At 39.8% G+C, this 25,757-nt stretch overlaps 3 long non-coding RNA genes and 1 pseudogene across 3 annotated transcripts in view; 1 reads left to right on the top strand and 3 right to left on the bottom strand.

Moving 5' to 3' along the window:
* The window catches only part of LOC102402292, a 72,292-nt gene that overhangs the window by 22,031 nt on the left and 24,504 nt on the right, over positions 1 to 25,757 (bottom strand). The gene's annotated exons all lie outside the window — the stretch shown is intronic.
* LOC112584107 lies at positions 861 to 963 on the top strand (annotated as a pseudogene).
* LOC123465599 lies at positions 9,717 to 16,197 on the bottom strand. The gene is made up of 2 exons (XR_006640878.1): positions 14,074 to 16,197; positions 9,717 to 10,011 (listed from the first exon to the last, which is right to left on the bottom strand). It is a non-coding gene; the product is annotated as an uncharacterized LOC123465599 (long non-coding RNA).
* LOC123332914 lies at positions 22,511 to 25,275 on the bottom strand. The gene is made up of 2 exons (XR_006550081.1): positions 24,991 to 25,275; positions 22,511 to 23,728 (listed from the first exon to the last, which is right to left on the bottom strand). It is a non-coding gene; the product is annotated as an uncharacterized LOC123332914 (long non-coding RNA).

The raw sequence follows: 25,757 nt of genomic DNA, 5'->3' as shown, positions 1-25,757 counted from the left end.
CCAAAAACCTGGACTGACTAAAAAAATTTGATAATTACTTCATGGAAAATTATGGCACCACTCAAGTCAAGGTATATGCAAAAGAACAGAATCAGATATGACTAAAAGAATTTCTTGGTCTTGGATGTCTGGTTAGGAAACTTCCTTACAAGTGATTTCAAAAGTATCCAGGTTCCCTGTCTCTTTCATATGCTGAACAAATAGGTTCAGACATCTCCCCTTCTCTTTGAGTGTTTATAGTGTTTCTGTGGTCTAATGTAGACAATCACAATAATTTTGTACTCATAGAAAACCTTTTATTCATGAAATTTCAAGTACTTTAGCAGAACAAGCAGTCCCAGGTCCCTGAAGTCCCAATTACATTGGAGGTTTGCAGTTTTCCAGGGGTGCTGGGCCTATTCAGATACCATTCTGCCTCCATCCTTTTTTTTTTTTTTCCTCTCTCACATTAGAAAATATGCTATAGGACCATGGACCACATATTTGCTTCTGAGAAGTCTTTTTCTATGAAGGAAATGTCCACAGGGGGTCAACTCTTGTTTGAAGCCTTTTCTTATCCTTCCTCCCTCCCCTGCCCCGACATGACTCAGCACTGGCAACAGAATTAATTACTTTTTGCATTTCAATCTCCATTTTGGGCTTCCTTGGTGGCTCAGACAGTAAACAATCTGCCTGCAATGCAGGAGACCTGGGTTCACTGTTTAAACCTCTACCATGGTTTAATAAGGTCTATGAGCTTCATGATTTAAGAAGTCCTAGATATGAATTCTAGCTCCTTCCACTAACTAGTTGTGTACATTTGGGTCTCAGTGTGTTCTTCTGTAAATTGGACACAACAACCAGAATGATCAGAAAGAATTTTTATGCAAATCAGAGCAGATAAGCTGCGAATAGCAGCCTCCTAGGTAAGTGTATGCAGCCTGTTGCCTGTACAGGTTGCCGTAAGGGACCTTGGAAACAGTCCTATATAGTGAACATTCATGATTGGCATGCTGTCCTCAGTCTAGGCTCCAGACAGGTATGCAAGGTACCTTTGGAGAGTCCCAGGGCACAGTGGCCAGGGTCTACATTGGCCAAGTCATAATGTCCATTTGCACCAAACTGCAGAACAAGGAGCATGTGATTGAGGCCCTCTGCAAGGCCAAGTTCCCTGGTCACCAGAAGATGCACATCTCCAAGAAGTGGAGATTTACTAAGTTTAAGGTGGATGAGTTTGAAAACATGGTTGCAGAAAAGTGACTCATCCCAGATGGCTGTGGGGTCAAATACATCCTTAATTGTGGCCCTCTGAACAAATAGTGGGCCCTGAACTCATAAGAGCCTTACCCTCCTTACTCACACCCACCAATAAATCCTACTTTCCTGTCAAAAACAAAAAAAGAAACAGTGCAGATAAAGAAACTTGAGACAAACCTGGTACATAGGAAGTGCTCAGTCACTGGTAGCAATGAATAGCAGTGATCCCAGTGGTCATCCTGATTTCAACATCACTGTATAAATACAGTTTGGGCCATATCAATAGATTTTTTACATACACTTGCTCATATGTCTTTCATCCTAGATTGTCTAATCCCAGAATGACAGGCCCCTGGCTTGTTTGACCTTGTTTCCCCAGCACCAAGCACAGCAACTTCATAAAAGTTGATTGAATTTGTGAATGAATTACTTTAGCCCATGATTAACATTTCAGTCTTTTTTTTTTTTTTTAACTTTCTAGACAACTTATAAACCTCAAACTGTCAACAAATGGCAGTTTAGACTTATTTCCAACTGTCCTTCCCTTGCAAGCTATTTATCCAGTCAGTAACACTGACAGATTTGAAATTCCCCTCTGGCTAAAAAGATAAGCCAAATGAGCTCACAGGGAGGAGAAAAGAAGTGCTTGGAAGGAGAGCCTTACTTATGGTTAAGTAAACTCACCCATTCCTTAGGAATGAGAAGGGTTTGTTTAATATTGTTTCTTCTTATCTGACTTGCAACACTTCAAATTCAGTTAATTTCAAAATTTTATTTGTGCCTATTGATAATATCTCAGGGAATCTCAAGGTGATGGGGGTGAAGACCCTTAATAGGCTTGATGGAATGTATGAATTTTTTCTGTTACACCAACGCATGCTTAAAGGAAGCTTCCATTTGTCGAGGACCCCACTGCTCCCCTAGAAAGCCTATATATTAACAACTATAACAAATGTAAGCTATATGATTGCCAGCTGTTTACCAAGTGACAGGCACTTTCTAGATGCTTTACCTCTGTTGTTCATAATTCTCATATTAGTTTTGAGAAGCAGACATCAGAGAATTAATAACACTTGTAGTTGCAGATGAGAAAATATTTGACTTAAAGATGGGCTCAATAAAGGACAGAAATGGTATGGACCTAACAGAAGCAGAAGATATTAAGAAGAGGTGGCAAGAATATACAGAAGAACTGTACAAAAAAGATCTTCATGACCCAGATGATCACGATGGTGTGATCACTCACCTAGAGCCAGACATCCTGGAATGTGAAGTCAAGTGGGCCTTAGAAAGCATCACTACAAACAAAGCTAGTGGAGGTGATGGAATTCCAGTTGAGCTCTTTCAAATCCTGAAAGATGATGCTGTGAAAGTGCTGCACTCAATATGCCAGCAAATTTGGAAAACTCAGCAGTGGCCACAGGACTGGAAAAGGTCAGTTTTCATTTCCAGTCCCAAAGAAAGGCAATACCAAGAATGCTCAAACTACCGCACAATTGCACTCATCTCACATGCTAGTAAGGTAATGCTCAAAATTTTCCAAGCCAGGCTTCAGCAATATGTGAACCGTGAACTTCCAGATGTTTAAGCTGGTTTTAGAAAAGGTAGAGGAACCAGAGATCAAATTGCCAACATCCTCTGGATCATGCAAAAAGCAAGAGAGTTCCAGAAAAACATCTATTTCTGCTTTATTGACTATGCCAAAGCCTTTGACTGTGTGGATCACAATAAACTGTGGAAAATTCTGAAAGAGATGGGAATACCAGACCACCTGACCTGCCTCTTTAGAAATCTGTATGCAGGTCAGGAAGCAACAGTTAGAACTGGACATGGAACAACAGACTGGTTCCAAATAGGAAAAGGAGTTCGTCAAGGCTGTATATTGTCACCCTGCTTATTTAACTTCTATGCAGAGTACATCATGAGAAACTCTGGACTGAATGAAGCACAAGCTGGAATCAAGATTGCCGGGAGAATTATCAATAACCTCAGATATGCAGATGACACCACCCTTATGGCAGAAAGTGAAGAGGAACTCAAAAGCCTCTTGATGCAAGTGAAAGAGGAGAGTGAAAAAGTTGGCTTAAAGCTCAACATTCAGAAAACAAAGATCATGGCATCTGGTCCCATCACTTCATGGGAAATAGATGGGGAAACAGTGGAAACAGTGGCAGACTTTATTTTTATGGGCTCCAAAATCACTGCGGATGGTGACTGCAGCCATGAAATTAAAAGACGCTTACTCCTTGGAAGGAAAGTTATGACCAACCTAGATAGCATATTGAAAAGCAGAGACATTACTTTGCCACAAAGGTCCGTCTAGTCAAGGCTATGGTTTTTCCTGTGGTCATGTATGGAAGTGAGAGTTGGACTGTGAAGAAAGCTGAGCACTGAAGAATTGATGCTTTTGAACTGTGGTGTTGGAGAAGACCTCTTGAGAGTCCCTTGGACTGCAAGGAGATCCAACCAGTCCATTCTGAAGGAGATCAGCCCTGGGATTTCTTTGGAGGGAATGATACTAAAGTTGAAGCTCCAGTACTTTGACCACCTCATGCGAAGAGTTGACTCATTGGAAAAGACTCTGATGCTGGGAGGGATTGGGGGCAGGAGGAGAAGGGGACGACAGAGGATGAGATGGCTGGATGGCATCACTGACTCGATGGACATGAGTCTGAATGCACTCCAGGAGTTGGTGATGGATATGAAGGCCTGGTGTGCTGTGATTCATGGGCTCGCAAAGAGTCGGACATGACTGAGCGACTGAACTGAACTGACTGAACTGAAGCATTAATTATCCCATACAACAACAAATATGAAGATGGATGGCCAAAGACTCATTCAGCAACTCCATAATGTTACCAAGAGTCCTTCAAGCTCTTTCCACCCATTCCTCCACCATTTTCAGCACATTGGTTTCATCCTTGTGACTGACACCTCATGGATTCAAGATGGCTGCCATTTCTCCAGGCATCATGCCCACCAGTGGCCACCTAAGTGGTAAACAAGGAACAAATTCCCATTTCCTCTTGAGGCTCTGACTTAAGAATTTCCTTACCACTTCTTTAGGTAGAAGTTTACATTATTTTTGCTCATCCTAAAAGCACTCACTGGTGAAGTATGGGGTTTTCATTGCTGTCTTCTATCAGAATTTGTCTACTGGGACTGGATCTTCCCTGAGTTTGAGAGATCTCTGCCAGTAATCTGAACCCAAAATCTAGGTTCCATTGACATCAATCCCAAATGGAATAGAAGAGTGGAGAGTTCTGCCAAAATATGGTCCACTAGTGGAGGGAATGAGAAACCACTCCAGTAATCTTGCTGTGAAAACCCCATGAACTGTATAAAAAGGTAGTCTTCAACACCACCACCAAATTAAGAATGTTTGAGGCTTGCATTAAAAAAAAAAAAAAAAAAAGGAAACTCCTTAGGACCCCAGGGCATTTCTGAAAAAGCAAATAAGAAGAGTAAAGAGAAATAGTATTATTTTTTTAATACCTACTATAAGCCAGGAATTGTGTTATTTACCTTGTCTCAATAAGATTTAGAGCAATTGATTTTTCAGAGAAGGGTCCAGAGAGGTTAGGTAATTAGCCCAAGATCACACAGTATTTCAGTGTGATACAGTAATTTGAAACCAGGTATTCTAATTCCACAGCCCATGACCTTTGCATGTAACTGCCCTGATCTTTTGTATAAACACACAAAATGAGATGTCTGGAATAAAAATGTATACTGGGAGGTAGAAAGTCTGAAATCAAGCAAAGGTTTGCTGGGGGAAGGGAAGTAGAGAGTAGGTGGTTGCCCAAGAAGCCCTTCATTCCTCTAATTGCCTGGGCTTATGTTTGCAGATTGCATCAGTTGTCTTACTGCCCACTGATTGGTCCCTCAGAATCATCTCTGCTTCTGACAATTTCCCATAAATCTGTTCAGATCCAAATTCTTTCTTATTTAAAAGGATCCACACATTTACAGCCACGTGAACAACTTGATGGCCATGGGATGTGTGGGGACTGGTAGAATAACTGAGATCACCTATATAACTGGTACAATAACTGGTAGAATAACTGAGGTCACCTACATTCTGTGTAATTACCTACTCTCATCTTCTCACCTGACAGTATCCTTTTGAGATGTCATCTGGATTTGAAAGTGGAAATTAATTTTGAGCTGAGGTATGTTACAAATGAATTCTGCAAAGCTCTTATTGCCATATGTAATTCTCTGCGTGGGAATTCTCTAATACTAGGGACAATATCAGAGAAGGCGATGGCACCCCACTCCAGTACTTTTGCCTGGAAAATCCCATGGACGGAGGAGCCTGGTGGGCTGCAGTCCATGGGGTCGCGAAGAGTCAGACATGACTGAACAACTTCCCTTTCACTTTTCACTTTCATGCATTGGAGAAGGAAATGGCAACCCACTCCAGTGTTCTTGCCTGGATAATTCCAGGGACGGGGGAGCCTGGTGGGCTGCCGTCTATGGGGTCACACAGAGTCGGACACAACTGAAGTAATTTAGCAGCAGCAGCAGGGACAATATAAGTGATAAAAAGTTCCAAAGAGCAAGCATCAAAGTATCTTTTAAGAAGTTTCAAGACCCATTACTTATCAAAGCTGTGTAGATAACTAAAGCTTCAGAGGCAGGCAACTTTGGTTTGGTTTGCCAGCTCTGCCACTCACTGGCTTAAGATGATCGACTTATTTATCTGACATCCTTAATTGTCTAAACGAGACTGACGAAAATTGACCTCTCAAGTGTTTGTGACCATAAAGTAAGGCAAAATTCAGCACACTGCCTGGCACACAACAGGCACACACAGTTGTCCCCTTCCCAGTTTCCCTTCTGAATTGGCACATTTCTGCCCACTCAGACCAGGACTAAAGAGCCAGCCTGCCCCAAGGCTGAGAATCAGATGAAGAAAAATGAGTAAAACCAAAGCCCCTTTCAGCATTTGGTAGTCATCAATTAGGAGCCCCTCATGTCATAGGTCAGAGCTCGACATTATGGCTAAGGGAAGCCAGTTGGCCTAGAAGTGGAAAAACTGTCTAGCAATTAGGAAAATTTATAGATATTTCTCAAAACTCCTTGAGTCCTGGGCTGGGGAAAAGCGTAGTGGTATGTGTTTTATCAAAGGCTCAAATAAACCCAGGTCCCATCAGAATCACTGCTTAAGAGATGTAAGAAGACAGGGAGAGAATGAAAAGCAATGAAAAGACAATGGAAAAAATATTTCACAAGTTTTATTAGTTGGGATGGTGGGCAGGCATGTACTCTATTTTTCTGTCTGCTCAGGCAAGCCTCTGCAGACCAGAGGGAAATTCATCCTCCCCTTGTTTGTTTTATCCACAGCCTCCAAAGGAAAGATTTTAGAGATCTTGCTTTTTCACAGATGTGGATACTGTCTCACTCTGTAATCCAGAAAGCAGATGTTTTCAACTCGCCCTTGGAAATGAGAAGTGAATGCCATTTCTTTTTTCTTTTCTTTCTCTCTTTCTTCATACAGAAATTTTTGCACAATTTAAATATATTCTATGCAGAGAGTATTTCAATTCAGGGCTTCATTTTGGCTTTTTCTTTATTTGCATAGATTTCCAATTTAGTAGGGATACTGTAACACTTTGGCACAAATAGCGGGAAAAAAAAGTTCTTTTCCAGGACAAAGTTGTTTCACTTTGTCTTGATGGTGCCACCTGACCCCCCTGGGAAGGGTTGGATTTCTGCACATCTATCACACCCACAGCGGCCGTGTCAAAGCCCAGCCCAACTGCTCTTTTGCACATGTATGGCTGGTTATTCACTACATGTAGGCTGAAGATGAGAGCCTGAGGTGGAAAAAGTGGATTCCTACCCAGCCACTCAGGACACTGACCCTTTTGTGAGCCAACTCTCCTTTCTTGTTTCTGTAACTATGACATTCCATCACTGTGCAGAGCTGTTTCAAGTGTGAGCGTCTAAGGTATCACTTCTCCAAAAATTCTAGCCCATAACCACTAGCTTTCAGATATGAGGAAAAAGATAAGTGTGTAATGAAGCCAAACATAACAATTAATGCATCAGGGTTCCTAAGTGCATTTTGCAATAGCAGATTGTGTTGCAGCTGATGTCAGAGCTGACGTGTTGTTAATCCAATAAAAGTGCACAGGGATTTCTCTAAACCTTGGCTGGGCACACGTGAAAATGCTATCAGACCATTTGACATTTTGTTTAAGTTCATTGTCTATCATCTTGAAAGTAGTCCAGCTTGATTTATATACATACCCTTTAGAAAATTCTTCCCTTACCTGTTGAAGTCAGTTTTCTATAAATTCTTAAAGAAGCAAAGGTTTAGCTGATCAGAATGAGAATCATAAGTAGATCTGGAAATTCCCTGTGAGGCACCAATGCCAGTGTTTCTTGGTCTTGCTAAGAACTTGGATGGAATGGAGGAATGAATCAAACTATTGGGATTTTTTGTCTCTGAAATCAATGAAGGCATTCTTTGCTATCATGTATGATAAAAGCATTGAAAGTGGCTAGATTCCCTTTAGCACCTTTCCATAATTAAGCCGGTTCTGAAATGTGTATTGTACACAAGCAGAGTACCAGGGATTGCACACTGGTCCCTTTGGGCCGTGTGGTAGGGTGACAGGGAGAGGGTGTGAGACAGTAGAGTAAAGCATATGGAGCCAACAGTGTGAGTGTGCTGTCTAAAGAGCAGCCACGACTCCACTCCCACGGGATTCAAGCGTGGCAACATTTTCTGATTTACTTTTTCCAAGAAAAGCCAGAAATCCTGATGCTTAAGTGGAATGGTTAGGGGAAACACTGAAGCCATCTGCGCCATACCCAGGCAAGATAGTAGCCACTTGCAAGAGCTGTCTTAACAACAGGAGGTCCTGGTAAGGATCATGGGACTAACAAGCTACCACGAACCAGCCGAATTCAGGAAATGTCAAAAGGAGACTGGAGACAATAATCCATGTGTCCTACCAACCTCCCAGAATCCTCCTTGATGGAATCCATCTTGGCTGAACAATGCATGAACCAGCAGGAAGGACCCTGTATTAGAATGATTGGCCATAAAACTCAAGACTGTGAGCCATGTGGCAGAGGAGTCCTCCTGGGTTCCCTTAGCCAGTTACTCTCCACCCAGGCACCCCTTCTCAATAAAGTCTCTTGCTGTGTCAGTACGTGTGTCTCCTCAGACAATTCATTTCTGAGTGTTAGACAAGAGCCCACTCTCTTGCCCTAGAAGGAGTCCCTCTTCCTTCAAGAGAATCTTTAAATGTTGGAAACTAATTCACATTAAAAAAACAAAAAACAAAAAAAGATTCTATGTACGAGTAAAAGCATCTGAGTGCTGAACTCGGCTTGTATGATATCAGTTTTAACTTTTGCAATGATTAGGATTTGGGCTTTTGTCCCATATAGCCCAGCAGTCTGGGGCTCCATGGCTGGGGAGTCACAATGACCTTTGCCCCACGACATCCTGGAGTCTGTCAGTTAGCCTTATTCATGGAGCATGAGCAAATCAGAGGGCTGCTTTCCCACAATGCATCTTGTGGGCTGTCCACCACAGACAACAGGACATTGACTAATTATATAATTGTTTGTTTCCTGTGAGAGTTGTAGCAAGTTACCACAAATTGAGTAGCTTGAGACAACACAAATGAAGTCTGACACATTTCTCACTGGGCTAAATTCAAGACAGGGCTATGTCCCTTTCTGGAGGCTCTTGAGGATAATGTGTTTCCCTGCCTTTTCCAGTTGCTTGAGGCTCCCACCTTCTTTGACTCATGGCCCTTTCATCCATCATCAAAACCAACAGTGACGAGTGGAGTCCTCAGGTCATATCACTCTGACTTTGCTTCCCTCATCACATCTTCTCTGACTCTTAACCCTCTGCCTTCCCTTCCATTTCTGAGGATCATTCTGATTATGTTGGGCCCACCTTGCATGCATGCGTGCTCAGTTGCTTAGTCATGTCTGCCTCTTTGTGATCCCATGGGCTGTAGCCTGCCAAGCTCCTCTGTCCATGGGATTATCTAGGCAAGAATACTGGAGTGGGTTACTATTTCCTCCTCCAGGAGATCTTCCCAACCCAGGGGTTGAACCTGTGTTTCTTATGGCTCCTGCATTGGCCGGTGCATTCTTTACCACTGAGCTATAAGCTTCCTATTTTAAGGTCAACTGACTGGCAATTTTAATGCCCTGAAGGATGAATATGGAACCAAATGTTCTCAATGTCTGCTTTAAATGTTTGGTTTTCCAGAATGTGTACAATGGCCCTACTCACCTTTCACAACTCCTGTACAGTAAGTCCCCTACTTATGAACAAGTTGAATGATTTCTGTTCTGAGAGCAGTTGTAAGTCCAATTTGTTTGTTGGCACAACAAATTTAGCCTAGGAATTCAACTAGCACAATCTGCTATATAGTACTGTGCTGTAATACGTTTACAATACTTTTCATACATATAGTACAGAAAAAGCAAACAAAAAATAAAGAAAACATTTTTAATTTTACAGTACACTACTTAGAAAAGTATAGTTGTACAATACAATAGCTGGCATACAGGGACTGGCATCGAGTGAACAGGCAAGAAGAGTTACTGCCTGGAGGAGGGAGAGGAGGTGGGAGATGATAGAACTGAATGATCCTCAGCAATGAAAGATGGGAGGGCAAGTTGCAATTTCACTCGCTCCTGTCGTTGATGGAACGCAGGTTCGACTCCAACTCTTTGAACATTCTCAACCTGAGGGTTAGTTCCCCAATGGTTCAGCGATAAAGAATCCACCTGCGATGCAGGAGACAGGGAAGAAACAGGTTCCATCCCTGGGTCAGGAAAATTCCCTGGAGGAAGAAACGACAACCCACTCCTGTCTTTGGCCAGAAAATCCCATGGACAGAGGATTTTGGCAGGCTACAGTCCACAGGGTTGAAAAAGAGTCAGACTAGACATAGCAACTGAACACACACTCTCACACATACACACACACTGGCCTGAAGGGGACTTACTGTATCCCACAGGGCATTTCAGGATGACATTTATTCAGTTATTTTGCATTTGAATCACAGGAAATTTTCTTCAATTGTGTTTGTTTTCCCTAATCTTTTGAGGCTCATACCTCACCACTTAGCCACTTGCTTTCTCCTTTGCATGAAAAAGAGAAAAATTTCAGGTAGTAAATGCCATTTCCTGTCACTCACTTTAAATTCTAAAACCAATCAAAGACTTAGTTTTAATATTTTTGCCTTAAAAATATTAATTTACTACAACTTTATTGAATGGCTTCACTATCTATAACACTGTTAGGTCTGGTATGGGCAGACTAAGAGGATATTCCAAAATGAATAAAATTGAGGCCCTCTGGTCCTCAATTCCCTTATCAAATATATCAGTTGAGTGGTAGAGGTGACAAAGGAGGAAGGAAGACTGGATGTTGGAGAACAGAGAGTGCTCCACAGGAGATGCAAATGAGACATGAGTTTCAAAGTGCCAAATGGAATGTTGCTCTTATTATCTGATTTTCTACCATTTCAGTGCTATGATGGAAAGGAGAGAATATTCCAAGTTGAGTGGCAAGTTGAAACCAGGATGGGAGGTCAGAGTCAGTACTGCAGGTGAGGACAAGGGGACAATCAAGGATGGGGCTCTCTTAGATTTTATCTCATTTTGCCCTGTTTTTGGCCAATGCATGCATGCATTTCAGTGGTCCTCAAAACTTTTATCATGATCCTGTGTGCATGTGTTCAGGCCAAGTCACTTCAGTCCGACTTTTTGCAACCTTATGGGTCATAGCCTGCCAGGCTCCTTTGTCCATGGAGATTCTCCAGGCAAAAATACTGGAGTGGGTTGCCATGCCCTTCTCCAGGGGATCTGCACCGAGGGGTCAAACCCATGTCTCTATGTCTCCTGCATTGGCAGGCAGGTTCTTTACCACCGGTGCTACCTGGGAAGGCCCTATCCTGGTCCTAAATACACGATGGAATACAACTTGTAAAATTCAAAAGACAAACATAGCCTATCAAAAGAAAACCACAAAATGATTAATGTTGGTTGTCACTTTGCAAATAGCTTATTGTATCAAAATTATTTGAAAAGAAGTCTGTTTTCTTCTCTAGGAGAGACTTTGAGAAAGAAATGGATTCTGATTTACCTCGTGTTTCCAAACTTGAGTCATACTAAGCAACTTAGCACCTGTTTAATATGGGCATGATTTGAATTCTATTCTGTACTCCTTTGCTTAATATCATCAAAACACGTTACTAGATAAGACTTGGCTCCCATGAATTCTACCACCTTGGGTTCTGCCTGTGATTGTGTATAAAATTAAACTTGATAATCAGCTGACCTTAAGATAAAGGAGAGTATCCTGTATTACCAAGGTAAACCCAAGGTAATCTGGTCCCTAAGGGCAGAGGGGAAGACAGAAAGATGAAGCAGAAGAGACAGAGGGAGAAGAGATGGGCAGCCTGAGAAGATTGATGCCATTTCTGGTTCTGAAGTTTAGGGATCATGTGTAAGGAATGGAGAGAGGCTTTTAGAAACTAAAGGTAGCCCCAGCCAACAGGCAGGAAGGAAATGGGGACCTCAATCCTACAACCACATCGTACTGAACTTTGTCAATGATGTACATGAGCTTAAAAGTGGATTCTTCTCCAAAGCTTCCAGAAGAAACACAACCCTGCTAACATCTCAATTTTAGTCCAGTGAGACCAATGTCAGACTTCTGACTTATAGAACTTGAAGGTAATAAATTTGTCTTAAGTCACTAAGTTTATGATTATTTTTTAATGGCAGCAATAAATAACTAAAGCAAACACCAGTTGTAGCTCCCTCAAAATCTTTTCATAACTATTATACTCTTGGTCTTTCTAAAGAGAATTGCTCTTTCCCTTATCTTGGCAATGGAGCATCCCCTCATCCTGCACTCATAACATGAGATTCATAATAATATTAGCCCTATTTCCTTGTCAATATCTTACCTAAAACAGTTGATTGTATGTTCCTTGAAAGTAGGGAACAGGTATTAGTCATCTTTATCTCTTGTTTCATAAGGCTTAGGAAAAGTTGTTTATTTCTACCAAAGAGATATTTGAAACTCATTGGAGGGAGAGGGGGAAATAGACCCAATCAGAGGCGATGCTTTTCAGTCTGGGATCTACAGTGGGAAATCTGACAGTCAAGTGGGAGTGCTGAGCTCCAATCCACTTAACCCAAAGGAGAATAACTACTATAGGAATGTAGAACGACTACTATTGGAATGTAGACAGCTGGATTCAGGGAGTGAAGACAAGAACAAGCATCTTGGGAGCAATGCGAGAGAGATTACCTAAAATATCTGCTGGTGTGAGATTCACCTGTTGAGCCCCCTGGGATGTGACTGGCCTGACTTGAAGGATCCAGGGCAGTGTGGATGATATGTGTTTAGAGAATGATGCTTCCCTAGCTGGCAAGTGATATACGTTTCTGGACCACTATTGAAATACAGCTTCCAGCCAAGGTATTATATCTGGAGTCCTAGAGATTTAATTACAAAGGATTCTAGAGCCAGATTTATAGTGGGCCTTGTATTACCTTACTTTGTTCCATGATCTAAGTCTAAAACTTCAAAAATAATGTGTCCTACCCCCTTCAATCCCCCCCAACTCCCTCACTCACCCCACCACCACCACACATGAGCACTTGATTTTAACTTGGAAAGTTCTATTGTAGAGCCCACCTTCCTTTTGGATCTCAGCTAATTCCAAGAGCCCTTTTGGTTCTCTCTCAGAAATGCAGATTGCCACCTAATCAAACTTTTCAGCTCACCAATTCCAAGTTAGCCTCTCCAGCCAAGTTATCCCTGGAAACGTATTTTAAACTCTTTTTAGCAGAGAGAAATATTTGGATTTTTGCCTATTTTGCAAAGGCTGAGAATCAAATTACAGACCCAGAGCTTCTGTTTTTTTAATACTATGTGTCTGTATTATTTAAACATACATGGAAAATAGTATTTTTCCTTAACAAACTAAAGCTCGCAGGCGCCAGCACTGCATTGGTGACTGTGACCATTGTGTGGGTCGTGTCACCGGGATGCAGTCAGAGTGCACAGAATGGAGCCACATTGGGACATGGAATGTGGGCCTTCCCTTTGCTTTTCTGGAAAGGGATAATTACCGACTATACAAAAACTTTCCATTGATTATTCAAATGTTGCATCTTCTGTCTCAGTGCAGGTCATGGTAGGCTCTCAGATACTGAAATGTTATTCTCCTTATATTGGCGGAGATTCTTTTCAATTAAAGGACTTTTCCTTCCTCTAATCTTTTTTTTTTTAACTTTAAAAACATTCTTAGCTTGTGTATCTAAGCCATGTAAGCACATGTGTTTTGTAATGTTCCATATTTCAAAAGGAAAAGAGTGAGATCCTTTGAACATATTTTCCAAGCATCTCAACTGAGTAACAAACTATTTTATCTTCCATGTCTGTGAATATTTTGCAAATGAATGAGTCTGTTACCCCTAAATGTCTTATAGCATCATTAGCATAGACTTCACTTGGGAGTTGGTTAACATTTGAGCAGCAGCTGAACTGGTTTACAGTTCCACAGTCCAGAGAGGAAAAGTTAGCTAAATAAATTAATAGTGTAAAAAAAAAAAAAAATCAGACACTTTAAAACCAGTTAAGAAAACAAGCTATTCACAATCACTTTAGATGAATCATTAACATTCTAAATTCTAATAACAAATTTATTAATTTTCTTCATTAAGGCAGACATTTCAATTTTCCCTGCTAGAAAGCTCCTTATTAACATAGGTCAAGTTACTATATTTACCTCAGTTAAGTAAAATTATATATCTTAAATATTTCACCTCACTAATGATGCTTGACTCCATCTTTTTTCTATTTTTGTTGTTTAGTTGCTCAATCATGTCCAACTCTTTGCGATCCCATGGACTGCAGCACACCAGGCTTCCTTGTCCTTCACTATCTCCTGGAATTTTCTTTTTTTTATTTGAAGTATAACTGAAATATAACATTATATCAGTTGCAGGTATATAACATAATGATTCAATATTTGTGCACACTGAAATGATCACCACAATAAGTCTAGTTACCATCTGCCACCATAACAAAGTTAGAACTTTGTGTATGTGTGAATAATAAAAACTTTACGATATATTCTTTCAGTTATTTTCAAATATGCACTGCAATATTATCATAATGTACACTATGCTATACATTACATCCCCATGACTTATGTATTTTATAACTGGAAGTTTGTACCTCTTTACCTCCTTTACTCATTTTGTTCCCCACCAAAACCTGCCCCTCTGGCAAGCATCAGTCAGTTCTATAAGTCTGGCTTTGTTCTGACTGTTTGGTTTGGTGTTTAGAGTCTACATATAAGTGAAATCATATAGTATTTGTCTTTCTCTGCTTTATTTCCTTAGCATAATACTTCTAGGTCCATCTATCCAAGTTTCCATAAATGGCAAGATTTCATTGTTTATGGCTAAGTAATATTCCATTGTGTGTATATAATATTATATATATATAAACATAGGGGTGCATATATGATTTCAAATTAGTGTTTTTCTTTTCTTTGGATTCCACCCAGACGTGGAATTGCTGGATTTTCTGGTGGTTCTCCTTTTAACTTTTTTGAGGACCCTCCATACTATTTCCCATAGTGGCTGTACCAGTATACATTCCCACTAACAGTGCACAAGTGTGTCCTTTTCTCCTCATCCTCACCAACACTTGTTATTTCTTGCCTTTTTGATCTTAGTCATTCTAACACGTGTGAGGTGATGCCTCTTTGTGATTTTGAATTGCATATCCATGATGATTAGTGATGTTGAACATTTTTAAATGATCTATTGACCATCTGTATGTTATCTTTGAAAAATGTCTATTCAGATCCTCTGCCCATTTTGTAATCAAATTGTTTTGTTTTCACTTTGAATTTTATGTGTTCTTTATATATTTTAGATAATAACCACTTATCAGATAAAGGATTTGCAAATATTTTCTCCCATTCAGCAGGTTTTCTTTTTGTTTTGTTGACAGTTTGCTATGCAGAAGGTTCTTATTTTGATGTAGTCCCATTTACTTATTTTTTCCTTTGCTTTTGGAATCAGATACGAAAAATCTTTGCCAAGACCAATGTCAAGGAGTTTACTGCTAATATTGACTTCTGGGAGTTTTATGATTTCTGGTTTTATATTTAAGTCCTTCATCCATTTTGAGTTAATTTTGCACATGGCATAGGCTAGTAGTCCAGTTGTATTCTTTTGCCTGGTCTGTCACCAGTTTGCAGAACATAATCTATTGAAGAGACTCTTTTCCCAACTTTATATTCTTGCTCCTTTGGCTATGTACTCGGCCATATATGTGGGGATTTATTTGTGGCCTCTCTATTCTTTTCCATTGAGCTATATGTCTGTTTTTATGACAATATCATGCTGTTTCAATTACTATAGATTTGTAATGTAGTCTAAAATCAGGGAACAATGATGCCTCCAGCTTTGTTAATCTCTCTCCATATTGCTTTGGCTGATTGGAGTCTTCTGTGGTTCTATTCAAAATTTAGGATCTGTTTCTCTGAGAAATACCATTGGATTTTGATCAGCATTGCATTGAATGTGCAGATTGCTTTGGGTAATATGGACATTGTAACAATATTGATTCTTCCAATCCATGATCATGGAATATCTATTTATTTGTGTGTTCTTCAATCTTTTATAATTTTCAGTGTACAGGCCTATTATCTCTTTGGTTAAATTTATTCCCATGTATTTTAGTCTTTTTGATAAAATTGTAAATGGAATTTCTTTCTTAATTTCTCTCTCTGAGTTTGCTGAAAGTGAATATGAGAGATCTTTGTATATTGATTTTGTACCCTGCAACTGTATTTAATTTGTTTATTAGTTCAAAAAATGTTTTGGTATAGTCTTTAGGATTTCCTATGTATAAAATCACATAGTCCACAGAGAGTTTCACTTTGTTGTCCCCGCCCACCCCCCCCCCACCCCCCCCAGTTTTGATGGAAACTTTCTTTCTTTATTGCTCTGGCTAGGACCACTAGTACTATGTTGAAAAAAGCGGTGATAGTAGGTATCCTGGTCTAGTTTCAAATCTTAAGAGGAAAACTTTCAGTTTTTCATTGTTGAATATGATGTTAACTGTGGACTTACCACATATGGCCTTTAATATGCTGAGGTACGTTTTCTCTATTCCTACTTTGTTGAGAGTTTCTATCCTGAATAGATGTTGAATTTTCTTAAATAATTTTTCTGCATCTATTGAGATGATCATATGATTTTTTATTCTTCATTTTCTTAATGCTTATTACATTGAGCAACTTATGGATGTTAAATTATTCTTATATCCTTGGAATAAATCGCACTTGATCATGGTGTACAACCCTTTTAATGTACTGATGAATTCGGCTTGCTAATATTTTGTTGAGAACTTTTGCATCTGAGTTCATCAGAGCTATTGGCCTGAAATTTTCTTTTTTTGTGGTGTTCTTGTCTGGTTATGGTATAAGGTAATGCTGACTGGAAAAGATCAGTTTTCATTCCAATCCCAAAGAAAGGCAATGCCAAAGAATGCTCAAACTACCGCACAATTGCACTCATCTCACATGCTAGTAAAGTAATGCTCAAAATTCTCCAAGCCAGGCTTCAACAATACATGAACCATGAACTTCCAGATGTTCAAGCTGGTTTTAGAAAAAGCAGAGGAACCAGAGATCAAATTGCCAACATCCGTTGGATTGTGGAAAAATTAAGAGAGTTCCAGAAAAACATCTATTTCTGTTTTATTGACTATGTCAAAACCTTTGACTGTGTGGATCACAATAAACTGTGGAAAATTCTGAAAGAGATGGGCATACCAGACCACCTGACCTGCCTCTTGAGAGACTTATATGCAGGTCAGGAAGCAAGAGTTAGAACTGGACATAGAACAACAGACTGGTTCCAAATAGGAAAGGGAGTATGTCAAGGCTGTATATTGTCACCCTGCTTATTTAACTTATATGTAGAGTACATCATGAGAAACACTGAGCTGGAAGAAGCATAAGCTGGAATCAAGATTGCCAGAAGAAATAGCAATAACCTCGGGTATGCAGATGACAGCACTCTTATTGCAGAAAGTGAAGAAGAACTAAAGAGCTTCTTGATGAAAATGAAAAAGAATAGTGAAAAAGTTGGCTTAAAGCTCAACATTCAGAAAACTAAGATCATGGCATCTGGTCCCATCACTTCATGGCAAATAGATGGGGAAACAGTGGAAACAGTGGCTGACTTTATTTTGGGGGGCTCCAAAATCACTGCAGATGGTGATTGCAGCCATGAAATTAAAGGACACTTACTCCTTAGAAGGAAAGTTATGACCAACCTAGACAGAAAATAAAAAGCAGAGACATTCCTTTGTCAACAAAGGTTCATCTAGTCAAGGCTATGGTTTTTCCAGTAGTCGTGTATGGATGTGAGAGTTGGACTATAAAGAAAGCTGAGTGCCAAAGAATTGATGCTTTTGAACTGTGGTGTTGGAGAAGACTCTTGAGAGTCCCCTGGACTGCAAGGAGATCTGACCAGTCCATCCTAAAGGAGATCAGTCCTGGGTGTTCATTGGAAGGACTGATGTTGAAGCTAAAACTCCAGTACTTTGACCACCTGTTGGGAAGAGCTGACTCATTTGAAAAGATGCTGATGCTGGGAAAGATTGAGGGCAGGAGAAGAAGGGGACGACAGAGGATGAGATGATTGGGTGGCATCACCAACTCAATGGATATGAGTTTGGGTAAACCTTGGGAGTTGGTGATGGACAGGGAGGCCTGGTGTGTTGCGGTTCATGGGGTCGCAAGAAGTCAGACACAACTGAGCAAATGAACTGAACTGAACTGAACTGAATGCTGGTGTAGGAAAATAAGTCTGGAAACATTCCCTCTTCCTCAATTTTTTGGAAGAGTTTGAGAAGGATAAGTGAAGCCATCTGGTCCTGGACTTATCTTTATTGGGAGATTTTTGATTACCGATTCAATCTCCTCACTAGTAATCAACCTATTCAAAGCTTCTATTTTTTTTTTTTAATAATTCAGTCATGGAAGACTGTATGTTTTTAAAAATGTATCCATGTCTTGTAGGTTGTCCAATTTGTTGCTCTCTTATTGTTCATAGCAGCCTTTTACAGTCATTTGTATTTTTGTGATATATTTGTAATTTCTCTTTTATTTCTGATTTTATTTGAGGCCTCTGTCTTTTTTTCCTGGTGAATCTAGCTAAAGGTTTATCAGTTTTGTTTATCTTTTCAGTGAGCCATCTGTTAATTTCATTGGTCTTTTCTATTGTCTTTTTAGCTTCTATTTTAATAATTTTTACTGTTGCCTTCCTTAAGTATTGCAAAGCTTGAATCCTTACTTAATTCATCTGTACCCCACGTCCTCACTGACAGCTGAGTTGTGTTTCATAGGATGGTTGTCAAGAAGGGCAGTAGTAAAATTAACTGGCAAAATCTTACTATGCATGCAGGTCAACCAAAGTTCTCATAAAGTAGGCCTTACTTGTTTCTTCACAAGTAGAGGAAAGTGTTCCTATTTTTTGCCCATGTGCTCCATGCCAGGCTGTTCTAAGTACCTTAAATGTATTACCTTATTTTATCCACCTGTGATGAAAGTACAGGTCCTGATAATTTCCTTCTCTATTTAGAAAACTAGGGATTTAGGCTAAGAATCATGTTATTCCAAAGATTATGAATATATGTAAGGGAATCTGTTTCTTAAATCTAAAAAAAGATCCCATAGAATATATTTTTAAAAGAAAAGCAGAAACATTTCACAAGCCCAGCACTTTAGCGGAACTGAATTTATTGTTCAATTTAGGGAAACCTGAATGGCTAAGTCCATGGAGTCTCAAGAGTTGGACACAACCGAGCAACTAACACTTTCACTATCTTACAACTAGTACTATAAGCAATAGTTGTAGTAAATAGTTTTGAGGAAAATGATAATGGAGTTGAAAATCCTTGTAAACTAAATATTTTGGAGATAGTTCACACGGAGATTAAGAGAGGGGGTTGTTTCTCCTTTCTCTTTTAAGAGTCCCCCAGGGAGAGTCATTTTCTGATGAGTCCCTGTAGGCGGTGGGATGGTGAGTTGTTGCTATGTAAGACCAGCTGGGTTGGTGCTAGCAGTGGGAGAATAGCATTGTTAGAATCTTCTTTAAAAACTCAGTTACCTCCAGCCTCTCCCCCACCATTCCACTCTTCTAAGCTGAGTAACAGAGATAATACTTCAGCACATTCCCGATGTCATTCCCTCTGCCTGGAGAAGTCACCTCAACTTTCACCTCAAGTGCCACAAAGCATTTTTCTCCAGAAGGACTTTCCTGCCTCCTTGAACATGACTTCTCTTGTTTCTGTTCTATTCCCCATCTCCATGTCTGCCGCATCAGGGCAGCTGCCTCCGTGCACTGGAATCCTTGTTCAGTAAGTTTCCTTCTCACTAGATGTCAAATCTTCTATGGGTACTCACTGTCTTTACAGCTTGGCATGCCCATGGCTTTACTAAGTCATTTTGCATGTTTTGGGAATGAATGACACTCACATGAACCCGTTATGAGATCTATAAACCTATGTTTAAGCAATAAAAGTGAAAAACAAAAGGGCAAAAATGTTACCCTCAGGGACTTGATTATTAATTGGCTGTAGAGCTTTGTGTTTAAGGGCCTCCGGTTCCTCATCCATAAAATGTGAGAGTTGAAATAATCAACTCTCGGTAATATTGCCAACACCTAGAAATAGCTAGAGTCACAGGCTGATCCTCCATATGGATTCAGTCCAGTTTTCCTTATATCACAGGTCCTACCAATGGAATCTTCATACCCTAGCTTTGACTTTGTAGCCAAAATCTTAGCAATGTGAATTTCAGGAAGGCCATTGAGCCCTAAATCTCAATTTCAACATTTCTCACTGACTTTGTTTGAAAGAAATGAGCACCAGGAACATTGCAATTCAGATATGAAATCAACAACCTCAGATATGCAGATGACACCACCCTTATGGCAGAAAGTGAAGAGGAACTAAAAAGCCTCTGATGAAAGTAAAAGAGGAGAGTGAAAAAGTTGGCTTAAAGCTCAACATTCAGAAAACTAAGATCATGGCATCTGGTCCCATCACTTCATGGCAAATAGATGGGGAAACAGTGTCAGACTTTATTTTGAGGGGCTCCAAAATCACTGCAGATGGTGACTGCAGCCATGAAATTAAAAGACGCTTACTCCTTGGAAGGAAAGTTATAACCAACCTAGATAGCATATTCAAAAGCAGAGGCATTACTTTGCCAACAAAGGTCCGTCTAGTCAAGGCTATGGTTTTTCCAGTGGTCATGTATGGATGTGAGAGTTGGACTGTGAAGAAAGCTGAGCGCCGAAGAATTGATGCTTTTGAACTGTGGTGTTGGAGAAGACTCTTGAGAGTCCCTTGGACTGCAAGGAGATCCAACCAGTCCATTCTGAAGGAGATCAGCCCTGGGTGTTCTTTGGAAGGAATGATGCTAAAGCTGAAACTCCAGTACTTTGGCCACCTCATGCAAAGAGTTGACTCATTGGAAAATACTCTGATGCTGAGAGGGATTGGGGGCAGGAGGAGAAGGGGACGACAGAGGATGAGATGGCTGGATGGCATCACCAACTCGATGGACGTGAGTTTGAGTGAACTCTGGGAGTTGGTGATGGACAGGGAGGCCTGGCGTGCTGCAATTCATGGGGTTGCAAAGAGTCAGACACAACTGAGTGACTGAGCTGAACTGAACTGAATGGTAGAAAATAAGAGGGACAAAAAAGCCTCTTGATGAAAGTGAAAGGAGAGTAAATATGTTGGCTTGAAACTCAACATTTCAAAAACTAATATCATGGAATCCAGTCCCATCACTTCACAGCAAATAGAAGGGGAAAAAGTAGAAGCAGTGACAGATTTTCTTTTCTTTGGCTCCAAAAATCACTACAGTGACTGCAGTCATGAAATTAAAAGACAGCTTGCTCCTTGGAAGGAAAGCTATGACAAACCTAAACAGCATATTTAAAAACATATCTCTTTGCTGACAAAGGTCTGTATAGTCAAAGCTATGGTTTTTCTAATAGTCATGTATGGATGTGAGAGTTGGACCCCAAGGAAGGCTGAGTGCTGAACAACTGATGCTTTCAAATTGCAGCAGTGGAGAAGACTCTTGAGAGTCTCTTGGACTGCAAGGAGATGACATCAGTCAATCCTAAAAGAAATGAATATTCATTGGAAGGACTGTTGTTGAAGCTGAAGCTTCAATACTTTGGCTACCTGATGCTAAGAGCTGACTTATTGGAAAAGACCCTGATGCTGGGAAAGATCGAAAGCAAAAGGAGAAGAGGGCAACAGAGGATGAGATTGTTGGATAGCATCACTGATTCAATGTACGTGAATTTGAGCAAACTCTGGGAGATAGTGAAGGGCAGGGGAGTCTAGGGTTCTGCAGTCCAAGTGGTCACAAAGAACCAGACATGACTTAGTGCCTGAAAAACAACAACAATAACACGTAATGCTGTCTGATAATGAAGACATAGATTGTGTGATACTGAAAGTAATGAAAGGAACTTTCTATCACAAACTATGGTCATCTGTGCTCCAAAATACTCGAGATATAAAACGATATTGGTGAATAAATATCCACAATATCCACAGAATTCAACTTTTTTTTCAGAATATAACTTTCAAGATTTAAATTTTATTTTAGTAAAGGAAATAATATGTGATCTTAAGAAGAGTCAATGGTTATTGACAATTAGATTAACATGTTATGTGACAGGTAAAAGAATGAATTCCACCTATAAATCTAAACACAAAGAACAACAAAAAAACTGAATTGCAAATGCATTGGATTCAGATAGATTTCTTTAGTCCAGTTTTACCTTGCAAATAGCAGGAAGAAAAATTTTACTTCAGAGCATATTCAAAGGAAAGTCTTCCTTCCATGTAAAATCAAACCATCTTACAAATTAGAAGATATTGTAACTCTCCCAACTTTAGGCAGATAGAATTTGTACAGTACACAGCTGTCCTTACATTGCCCTTTTGTTACTATAAAGTATAGTAAAGAGACTGATCCCTGCAGGAATGAGATATGGCCTTTTTTTGTTGAAGAGAGTTGCACTTTCATGATTTCCTACAAAACAGCTGCAAAAATACCTACAGTAGGGCATCTGGAATTCTTAAAAGTGACTTGAGGATTTGTAGCTAATGAAACATTGTGAAATAACACTCACCATGTTGTAAAAAATACCCTTAACCATTTATTAGCATTCTTTAAGACAAAAATAAAAGGTACCCTAAGCACATTTGCCCAGCTTGATTAGAAGAAAATGCTAAAGTGACAAAGAAATTGTGTAAATAGATGCCTTGCCAGAAACAGACCTTGACATCATAAGACATTTCTATCTCTTTTAACAGTTATGAAGAACAGTGTGGTAAAATCCCACCGTGATGGCTGCAGCTTAAACTGTTTGATCAGATTCTGGAGCATCATCAGTAATAACTTACATGTTCTTTAAAAATGTGGTTTCCTGTTGAGACCAAGCACTGTTCCCAGGAAAAAAAGGAATTCTTTTAAAGATGTTTTTCATTTTTACCTCTCACAAAATAGGACTATCAAAGTGAAAGCAATGGCCTTTCCATGAGAACTTGGGTCAAATAAACCATGTATTGTTCCATCTTAAAATGAAACATCTGGCTGACTTAAGAAGAAAACGAGCTTAATTATTTCTGAGTATCTAGCAGAGAGAGGTTAACTTCAAAATCTATACGTCTTTCCAAGATGGACATGGAAGGAAAAGAAAAAAAAAAAAAAACTATGAAGTTATTTTTGACTCAGGAAAGTAGATCTGGAGGTAATTTAGTGAACACAAATTACCACTGACAAGGGAAGAAATAATTTATTCTCCTGGTGAGTCTTTTTATATGAGTGGGCAGCATGGAGCTGTCAGCAGGGAAAAGGCATTTGGATGGATTTCAAAATAATTTAAACCAAGTCTAATATCCTATAAGATATCTAGGACATCATGTGAAGTTGTGGGACTTCTTGGAGAAGTTTTATTTCTAAACTGAAGCTTGAAGATGAAACTATGAGATATAAATTCAGGTGGAGGAGAGCTTGGAGATAATATATTTCTTAAAAAATTCTTCTCCCTCACTTTTGTTTTTTCTTTTTTCCTGGGTCTTCAATCTAATAGTCTCTGCTCATCAGAGTGTTTATGGATGTCTACTTGGAATGCTCCTCCCAATGGCTCCATCCTTCTGGGAACCTTGGTTTCCTGATGGTCACTACCAGGTATAATCCGCTGGAAGGGTGTTGTCCTTTCTCTGCTTGAACCATGGCTCCTGGTTGGGCTAGGATACTGATTGGATACATGTCCATGCTTTCCCTCATTTTCCTATTTCCTCTTCTCCACTTTGGGCATCACTTAAGACTGAAGGGGTGATCAGACTTTCCTGAAGGTATAAAGGAAGGAGATGCAAGATAACTATATCCTAGAAGAGAAAAATTATAACTGTACTCTAAATCCATTTTCTCCCATAGTTTAAGGAGAAAGCACACATAACTGGAAGGAAAAGCATCTTCACAAAGGGTATCCTTGGGGACATACTCAACCTTGGCCCACTAACTTACACCTCTCTCAATGATTTCTTCTCCTAATCTCCATGGTGTTAAACTCCACACACTTTGGGGGAAACCCATCTTCCTTACAGGCCCCTCCTAAGGTCTGTCCTCTTTCCCACCCAGCACTATATTTCCTCCAATTCAGAATGCTCTCTGGCAGGAAGGGGGCACTAGGAGGGAATCGTGATCGCTGGCCTTTGACATTTTAAGTCTTGTAGAATATAGCTCTCTAGCCATCTAGCCCTCTTCACACGATGGAGGCACACTGAGTTGAACTGACATATATCACAAGGACATACCTTAAGCCTCAGAGAGAGTATCACCTAAACTTACAAGAAATAAGAGGAATAATGATCAGACTGCCTCTCTCACAGTGGACTTTCACTTGCCACACAGAGCACTAAGACTTCCACCCCTGAATCCCAACTGCCTCCTCCATTGTCCTCTCTACCATCTGCAGAAATGACCATATAGCTTTGGTCAATTCACTCCTTTAACTCTACACATTTTTATCACCCAATTTGATATGGCCAAATAATTCAAATTCTTATCCAAGAATCATCTAAGATGGTCCCTTTCCGGGATAAGAAAGTTACAGTAATATCAGGAAATATTTTGTTGAAGATTCCATATCCAGTCATCATTCATCTAATTAGAGAAGTTAAAAATTTGAAAATTGACCAGAACTCATAGGAAGTACTGGAGCTCTATTCTCTAAAAACCAAATGCAGGTGGTGCTGAAAAGAAAAGCAGGTTTTCAAGAAGCCTCCAAGCAACATCCATGCTTCTGCAAATTGAAGTGATTGGCCTCATTGTTTAGAATATTCCGAGACTGCGACTCTTTCTCGGGAAAGGTGTGTGTGTGTGTGTGTGTGTGAGTAGTAGCAGTAATAGAAGGAGTAGTAACAGCAATGGTAGATGTGTGGGCTGGGGCGGGGTGGTGTATACAGGAAAGAACCACCAAATGCTTTTCATGGCAAAACGGTCTAGGAAAGGAAAATTTCATGTGGAACCAAGAATGACTATAGAAGATCTCTTGATTCCTTACCTACACCAAGAATGACTATAGAAGATCTCTTGATTCATTACCTACCGTATAGAAACCTTTCAGTACTTTTAGCCTTTTGTCTTCCCAGGAATCAGTTGTACAAGTTATTTGCTCAGTAATCCCACAAAATTAGGCAATCATAAAATTCACTCACACTAACTACATTTTCTCACTGTAACTTCTTGGGTTCACGCTCCTGCATCTGTTTTTTAAACAGGTGTGGGCAGGGCAGAGGGAGTGGGAAAGCCTGTCTGAGAGCTTCAGCCCAGGTGGAGGGAGTGGAGCCCGGAATGAGCTGCTGAGGGTCTCATTTCAATCACGATATGGAGGCAATTACCTGCGCAGATGTGACCCACTTGGTTCACACCAGGTCGCTGAGAAATGAGTCTGCATTGGTAGGGCTCTTGTTTTCAAGGCTATGTAAATATACCATTTAGGAAAAATAGATAGTTAACCTTTAAGAATAAACCAATAATAAATTCATAAATTAGGCTTCATTTTGAAACATATTATGAAAGATAAACAAATTATATAACTAAACAAAGACATTTAACTCTATTTCAAAACCTGATATGAGTGGCTCAAAATATTGACTAAAATGAATGCAAAATAACCAGGTGACTTTAATATTCTGCTGGCCTTTGGGTACTTTTTTTTCTTTTAAGGATAAGAACATCACTTCCCAGCCAAGATTTTGAGTTGTTTTGATAGTTCTCTGATCATTCCCAGAACTGTGAAGGAATTCTCAGCTTTAAATCCTCTGAAAAAAATACAGGTACTCGTAATCCAATATTTGATTATTTTAATGGGGC

Source organism: Bubalus bubalis, chromosome 3 (genome assembly GCF_019923935.1).
Source record: "Bubalus bubalis isolate 160015118507 breed Murrah chromosome 3, NDDB_SH_1, whole genome shotgun sequence".
NCBI classification, from domain to species: Eukaryota; Metazoa; Chordata; class Mammalia; order Artiodactyla; family Bovidae; genus Bubalus; species Bubalus bubalis.
The sequence above is the reverse complement of the archived record's forward strand: the minus strand, read 5'-3'. Positions and strand labels throughout refer to the sequence as shown.